The sequence below is a fragment of the Papaver somniferum genome, chromosome 3 (genome assembly GCF_003573695.1).
Source record: "Papaver somniferum cultivar HN1 chromosome 3, ASM357369v1, whole genome shotgun sequence".
Lineage (NCBI taxonomy): Eukaryota > Viridiplantae > Streptophyta > Magnoliopsida > Ranunculales > Papaveraceae > Papaver > Papaver somniferum.
The window spans coordinates 110,693,018-110,701,676 of NC_039360.1; positions in this window are offsets into that span (position 1 = coordinate 110,693,018).

Here is an 8,659-nt window from a genome sequence, read left to right on the forward strand (position 1 = left end):
CGTTTTAGGAAAGTTTTCGTTTTCTTAATAAACCCTTCGCGGAACAACGGTAAGTTGGAACGGTGTGGAAGCTAAGTTAGCTGGAACATGCTCCACGAGCATGCTTGCGGGGGAAAATGTATGTGCATTTTCCTAGCTATAAGGCCTGGTAAGTAGCATCAGTATGTCGCACCGGGGGAGTTATGGCCTTCGTGCCCAGGCGTACCAGGCGTAATTTTTCGGCCCGTCACATTTGGTATCAGTAAAAGTTCGGAAAAAACTCTAGGGACTTGTGCGGAGTGGACTCGTCAAACGGGCATTGTTTCCTTCTAAAGGAAATAAAGTTGGAGAGTATGCCAACTTTTGCGCGGAAAGGAGTTTGTAACTGCTATGCCAGTTACTTTGTGAATCGATTTGAGCTTGTTTAAGTACTGTGAGTTTGCCTGGCCTAAGTGGCACCCCACTTACGACTGGATATCCGGAAGACCGTATGGGATGGTGGGTAGACAATGGGACTGATCATCCCCACACGTTGGCACTGGCCAAGGGTGTGCGTTGTCAGGCCCGGCTAGCATCCCACTTACGAGTGGCAACCTGGATGACCGTCAGGGACAGTGGGCAACTGAAAACTGTTCCACACAGTACTGTGCTAAGATCTTATCATTTCCATGACACCTTTCAATTTCTGAACCTTAGGGATTCCTGGGTGGTAGTATGGGATGCCATCTAGGATACCTGGTCGAGATATCCTCTTGGCACTGGCCAATTGCGATTCTTGGTATTGTCATGGGCAATTTTGGATTCCTGGGCACGTAGTATGGGACGGTTGCTCAGAAGGTATAAATTGTTGTTCACGATAACTTGAAGAAACCCGTGATTTTTGAGCATCTGGTATGAGACTTTTGCTCAGGAAATCCAAACCAAAGAGATTGTCCAAACTAGCTTTGATTTTGAATTTCGTGGAAGAAATTCTTTGATGGGTGTGATAATGTAACATCCCGTGTTTTTAGCATGGCGCATGCTAAAAGATGCGCCATTTGCTTGTGATGAAGCTTCACCCAAAGCTTCCTTTGCATAGTGAGATGCATTTGGCCCGGGGCCATATTTGGTGCCAAGGAAGGCACATTGCGTAGGCATATTGACAAAATTCCAATGTTGCATCATTATAATGCATTAGGCCAGTTGAGTAGGTGGCCTCGAGATTGCAGCGTAATCATTGCGTATTATAGAGGTTATTGGCCTAGACCTAATGTCGCACAATCATTGTGCATCAGGCCAGAGAGGGCTGGCCGAACGAGTGTTGCGCAATACACAATCATTGTGAAGTAACACAATCATTGCGGATGAACACAATCATTGCGAAGTAACGCAATCATTGCGGATGAACAGTGAAGCAGGCATGTCAATTTGGTCCCCTTTCCATACTTGTAGAAATTCCATTAAGACATATATAGGGAGGGGTAGTTGGTTGAAGGTGCATATGCGGAATATGTACCAAATAAGCTTCATAGCTTAGCCGGAAGAGTATAAAGGATGCCTAAGGATCATTTATAGTTGCGTAGCGTTTCGAAGAGGGTATTTGATGCTTATACATCACTATGCCATATCGCGGACCCGATGATGCATAATCATTGTGCATCTTGACGGAATGGCCTATACGGACCAGGCCATTACCATTATTGTTAGGCCACGGCCTTGCAATCGAGTTGGTTAAGGATTCCGTCCCTTCAAAGATGAACTACGGTCTGTGCTTGATCCCTTTAGAGTAGGGAAGGGTACGTAGTCAGCCGCAATGAGTTGCAGCATTTCCGGTCCAGCACTTTGTCGCTCATATCATCAAATTGTGAGATGATTGCGACATTCTGTCCTCTCATATAATCTGGCTCGGTAGCTCGACGCAAGAGATGATTGTGTCCAAACTTGATGAGGCAAGTTGCATTCCATTCATCGGATGCTCATACTTCCTATCAAGGTGTTCGACATAGGCTAAAAACCCGAGTGTCGTAATTTAGCTCAAGAGGAGTTCATTTTGATGGGAAACGGCCCAAAGATCAATACATGTTGATCAATAGATCCACATGGCCACCCGAATTTAGCCAAATTTCATCATTTAAAGCCTCAAAAGGTCGTTTTTGCCGTTTTAGGAAATTTTTCGTTTTCTTAATAAACCCTTTGCGGAACAACGGTAAGTTGGAACGGTGTGGAAGCCAAGTTAGCTGGAACATGCTCCACGAGCATGCTTGCGGGGGAAAATGAATGTGCATTTTCCTAGCTATAAGGCCTGGTAAGTAGCATCAGTATGGCGCACCAGGGGAGTTATGGCCTTCGTGCCCAGGCATGCCAGGCGTAATTTTTCGTCCCGTCACATTTGGTAACAGAACAAGTTCTGACAAAACTCTAGGGACTTGTGCGGAGTGGACTCGTCAAACGGGCATTGTTTCCTTCTAAAGGAAATAAAGTTGGAGAGTAGGCCAACTTTTGCGCGGAAAGGAGTTTGTAACTGCTATGCCAGTTACTTTGTGAATCGAGTTGAGCTTGTTTAAGTACTGTGAGTTTGCCTGGCCTAAGTGGAACCCCACTTACGAGTGGATATCCGGAAGACCGTCTAGGACGGTGGGTAGACAATGGGACTGATCATCCCCACACGTTGGCACTGGCCAAGGGTGTGCGTTGTCAGGCCCGACTAGCATCCCACTTACGAGTGGCAACCTGGATGACCGTCAGGGACGGTGGGCAACTGAAAACTGTTCCACACAGTACTGTGCTAAGATCTTATGATTTCGATGACACCTTTCAATTTGTGAACCTTAGGGATTCCTGGGTGGTAGTATGGGATGCCATCTAGGATACCTGGTCGAGATATCCTCTTGGCACTGGCCAATTACGATTCTTGGTATTGTCGTGGGCACTTTTGGATTCCTGGGCACACGGTATGGGACGGTTGCTCAGAAGGTCTAAATTGTTGTTCACGATAACTTGAAGAAAATCGTGATTTTTGAGCATCTGGTATGAAACTTTTGCTCAGGAAATCCAAACCGAAGAGATTGTCCACAATAGCTTTGATTTTGAATTTCGAGGACGAAATTCTTTGAATGGTAAGATAATGTAACATCCCGTGTTTTTAGCATGGAGCATGCTAAAAGATGCGTCATTTGCTTGTGATGAAGCTTCACCCAAAGCTTCCTTTGCATAGTGAGATGCATTTGGCCCGGGGCCATATTTGGTGCCAAGGAAGGCACATTGCGTAGGCATATTGGCAAAAGTCCAATGTTGCATCATCATAATGCATTAGGCCAGTTGGGTAGGTGGCCTCGAGATTGCAGCGTAATCATTGCATATTATAGAGGTTATTGGCCTAGATCTAATGTCACACAATCATTGTGCATCAGGCCAGAGAGGGCTGGCCGAACGAGTGTTGCGCAATACACAATCATTGTGGATGAATACAATCATTGCGAAGTAACGCAATCATTTCGGATGAACACAATCACTGCGAAGTAACGGAATCATTGCGGATGAACAGTGAAGCAGGCATGTCAATTTGGTCCCCTTTTCATACTTGTAGAAATTCCATTAAGACATATATAGGGAGGGGTAGTTGGTTAAAGGTGCATATGCGGACTATGTACCAAATAAGCTTCATAGCTTAGCCGGAAGAGTATAAAGGATGCCTAAGGCTCATTTATATTTGCGTAGAGTTTCGAAGAGGGTATTTGATGCTTAGACATCACTATGCCATATCGCGGACCTGATGATGCATAATCATTGTGCATCTTGACGGAATGGCCTATACGGACCAGGCCATTACCATTATTGTTAGGCCACGGCCTTGCAATCTAGTTTGTTTAGGTTTCCGTCCCTTCGAGGATGAACTACGGTCTGTGCTTGATCCCTTTAGAGTAGGGAAGGGTACGTAGGCAGCCGCAATGAATTGCAGCATTACCGGTCCAGCACTTTGTCGCTCATATCATCAAATTATGAGATGGTTGCGACATTCTGGCCTCTTATATAATCTGGCTCGGTAGCTCGACGCAAAAGATGATTGTGGCCAAACTTGATGAGGCAAGTTGCATTCCATTCATCGGATGCTCGTACTTCCTATCAAGGCGTTCGACATAGGATAAAAACCCGAGTGTCGTAATTTAGTTCAAGAGGAGTTCATTTTGATGGGAAACATCCCAAAGATCAAGACATGTTGATCTATAAATCCACATGGCCACCCGAATTTAGCCAAATTTCATCATTTAGAGCCTCAAAAGGTCGTTTTTGCCGTTTTAGGAAATTTTTCGTTTTCTTAGTAAACCCTTCGCGGAACAAGGGTAACTTGGAACGGTGTGGAAGCTAAGTTAGCTGGAACATGCTCCACGACCATGCTTGCGGGAGAAAATTGATTTGCATTTTCCTAGATATAAGGCCTGGAAAGTAGCATCAGTATGGCGCACCGGGGGAGTTATGGCCTTCGTGCCAAGGCGTGCCAGACGTAATTTTTCGGCCCGTCACAGTTGGTATCAGAACAAGTTTCGACAAAACTTTAGGGACTTGTGCGGAGTGGACTCGTCAAACGGGCATTGTTTCATTCTAAAGGAAATAAATTTAGAGACTATGCCAACTTTTGCGCGGAAAGGAGTTTGTAACTGCTATGCCAGTTACTTTGTGAATCGAGTTGAGCTTGTTTAAGTACTGTGAGTTTTGTTGGCCTAAGTGGAACCCCACTTACGAGTGGATATCCGGAAGACCGCCTAGGACGGTGGGTAGACAATGGGACTAATCATCCCCACACGTTGGCACTGGCCAAGGGTGTGCGTTGTCAGGCCCGACTAGCATCCCACTTACGAGTGGCAACCTGGATGACCGTCAGGGACGGTGGGCAACTGAAAACTGTTCCACACAGTACTGTGCTAAGATCTTATCATTTCGATGACACCTTTCAATTTGTGAACCTTAGGGATTCCTGGGTGGTAGTATGGGATGCCATCTAGGATACCTGGTCGAGATATCCTCTTGGCACTGGCCAATTACGATTCTTGGTATTGTCGTGGGCACTTTTGGATTCCTGGGCACGCGGTATGGGACGGTTGCTCAGAAGTTCTAAATTGTTGTTCACGATAACTTGAAGAAAACCGTGATTTTTGAGCATCTGGAATGAGACTTTTGCTCAGGAAATCCAAACCGAAGAGATTGTCCACAATAGCTTTGATTTTGAATTTCGAGGACGAAATTCTTTGAATGGTAAGATAATGTAACATCCCGTGTTTTTAGCATGGAGCATGCTAAAAGATGCGTCACTTGCTTGTGATGAAGCTTCACCCAAAGCTTCCTTTGCATAGTGAGATGCATTTGGCCCGGGGCCATATTTGGTGCCAAGGAAGGCACATTGCGTAGGCATATTGGCAAAAGTCCAATATTGCATCATCATAATGCATTAGGCCAGTTGGGTAGGTGGCCTCGAGATTGCAGCGTAATCATTGCATATTATAGAGGTTATTGGCCTAGATCTAATGTCACACAATCATTGTGCATCAGGCCAGAGAGGGCTGGCCGAACGAGTGTTGCGCAATACACAATCATTGTGGATGAATACAATCATTGCGAAGTAACGCAATCATTTCGGATGAACACAATCACTGCGAAGTAACGGAATCATTGCGGATGAACAGTGAAGCAGGCATGTCAATTTGGTCCCCTTTTCATACTTGTAGAAATTCCATTAAGACATATATAGGGAGGGGTAGTTGGTTGAAGGTGCATATGCGGACTATGTACCAAATAAGCTTCATAGCTTAGCCGGAAGAGTATAAAGGATGTCTAAGGCTCATTTATATTTGCGTAGAGTTTCGAAGAGGGTATTTGATGCTTAGACATCACTATGCCATATCGCGGACCCGATGATGCATAATCATTGTGCATCTTGACGGAATGGCCTATACGGACCAGGCCATTACCATTATTGTTAGGCCACGGCCTTGCAATCTAGTTGGTTTAGGTTTACGTCCCTTCGAGGATGAACTACGGTCTGTGCTTGATCCCTTTAGAGTAGGGAAGGGTACGTAGGCAGCCGCAATGAATTGCAGCATTGCCGGTCCAGCACTTTGTCGCTCATATCATCAAATTATGAGATGGTTGCGACATTCTGGCCTCTCATATAATCTGGCTCGGTAGCTCGACGCAAAAGATGATTGTGGCCAAACTTGATGAGGCAAGTTGCATTCCATTCATCGAATGCTCATACTTCCTATCAAGGCGTTCGACATAGGATAAAAACCCGAGTGTCGTAATTTAGCTCAAGAGGAGTTCATTTTGATGGGAAACAGCCCAAAGATCAAGACATGTTGATCTATAAATCCACATGGCCACCCGAATTTAGCCAAATTTCATCATTTAGAGCCTCAAAAGGTCGTTTTTGCCGTTTTAGGAAATTTTTCGTTTTCTTAATAAACCCTTCGCGGAACAAGGGTAACTTGGAACGGTGTGGAAGCTAAGTTAGCTGAAACATGCTCCACGACCATGCTTGCGGGAGAAAATTGATTTGCATTTTCCTAGATATAAGGCCTGGTAAGTAGCATCAGTATGGCGCACCGGGGGTGTTATGGCCTTCGTGCCAAGGCGTGCCAGATGTAATTTTTCGGCCCGTCACAGTTGGTATCAGAACAAGTTTCGACAAAACTTTAGGGACTTGTGCGGAGTGGATTCGTCAAACGGGCATTGTTTCATTCTAAAGGAAATAAAGTTAGAGACTAGGCCAACTTTTGCGCGGAAAGGAGTTTGTAACTGCTATGCCAGTTACTTTGTGAATCGAGTTGAGCTTGTTTAAGTACTGTGAGTTTGCCTGGCCTAAGTAGCACCCCACTTACGAGTGGATATCCGGAAGACTGTCTGGGACGGTGGGTAGAGAATGGGACTGATCATACCCACACGTTGGCACTGGCCAAGGGTGTGCGTTGTCAGGCCCGGCTAGCATCTCACTTACGAATGGAAACCTGGATGACCGTCAGGGACGGTGGGAAACTGAAAACTGTTCCACACAGTACTGTGCTAAGATCTTATCATTTCGATGACACCTTTCAATTTGTGAACCTTAGGGATTCCTGGGTGGTAGTATGGGATGCCATCTAGGATACCTGGACGAGATATCCTCTTGGCTCTGGCCAATTGCGATTCTTGGTATTGTCGTGGGCACTTTTGGATTCCTGGGCACGCGGTATGGGACGGTTGTGCAGAAGGTATAAATTGTTGTTCACGATAACTTGAAGAAACCCGTGATTTTTGAGCATCTGGTATGAGACTTTTGCTCAGGAAATCCAAACCGAAGAGATTGTCCACAATAGCTTTGATTTTGAATTTCGAGGACGAAATTATTGGAATGGTAAGATAATGTAACATCCCGTGTTTTTAGCATGGAGCATGCTAAAATATGCGTCATTTGCTTGTGATGAAGCTTCACCCAAAGCTTCCTTTGCATAGTGAGATGCATTTGGCCCGGGGCTATATTTGGTGCCAAGGAAGGCACATTGCGTAGGCATATTGGCAAAAGTCCAATGTTGCATCATCATAATGCATTAGGCCAGTTGGGTAGGTGGCCTCGATATTGCAGCGTAATCATTGCGTATTATAAAGGTTATTGGTAGATCTAATGTCACACAATCATTGTGCATCAGGCCAGAGAGGGCTGGCCGAACGAGTGTTGCGCAATACACAATCATTGTGGATGAACATAATCATTGCGAAGTAACACAATCATTGCGGATGAACAAAATCATTGCGAAGTAATGCAATCATTTCGGATGAACAGTGAAGCAGGCACGTCAATTTGGTCCCCTTTCCATACTTGTGAAATTCCATTAAGACATATATAGGGAGGGGTAGTTGGTTTAAGGTGCATATGAGGAATATGTACCAAATAAGCTTCATAGCTTAGCCGGAAGAGTATAAAGGATGCCTAAGGCTCATTTATAGTTGCGTAGCGTTTCGAAGAGGGTATTTGATGCTTAGACATCACTATGCCATATCGCGGACCCGATGATGCATAATCATTGTGCATCTTGACGGAATGGCCTATACGGACCAGGACATTACCATTATTGTTAGGCCACGGCCTTGCAATCGAGTTGTTTTAGGTTTCCGTCCCTTCGAGGATGAACTACATTCTATGCTTGATCCATTTAGAGTAGGGAAGGGTACGTAAGAAGCCGCAATGAGTTGCAGCATTGCCGGTCCAGCACTTTGTCGCTCATATCATCAAATTGTGAGATGATTGCGACATTCTGGCCTCTCATATCATCTGGCTCGGTATCTCGACGCAAGAGAGGATTGTGGCCAAACTTGATGAGGCAAGTTGCATTCTATTCATCGGATGCTCATAATTCCTATCAAGGCATTCGACATAGGCTAAAAACCCGAGGGTCGTAATTTAGCTCAAGAGGAGTTCATTTTGATGGGAAACGACCCAAAGATCAAGACATGTTGATCTATAGATCCACATGGCCACCCGAATTTAGCCAAATTTCATCATTTAGAGCCTCAAAAGGTCGTTTTTGCCGTTTTAGGAAAGTTTTCGTTTTCTTAGTAAACCCTTCGCGGAACAAGGGTAACTTGGAACGGTGTGGAAGCTAAGTTAGCTGGAACATGCTCCACGACCATGCTTGCGGGAGAAAATTGATTTGCATTTTCCTAGATATAAGGC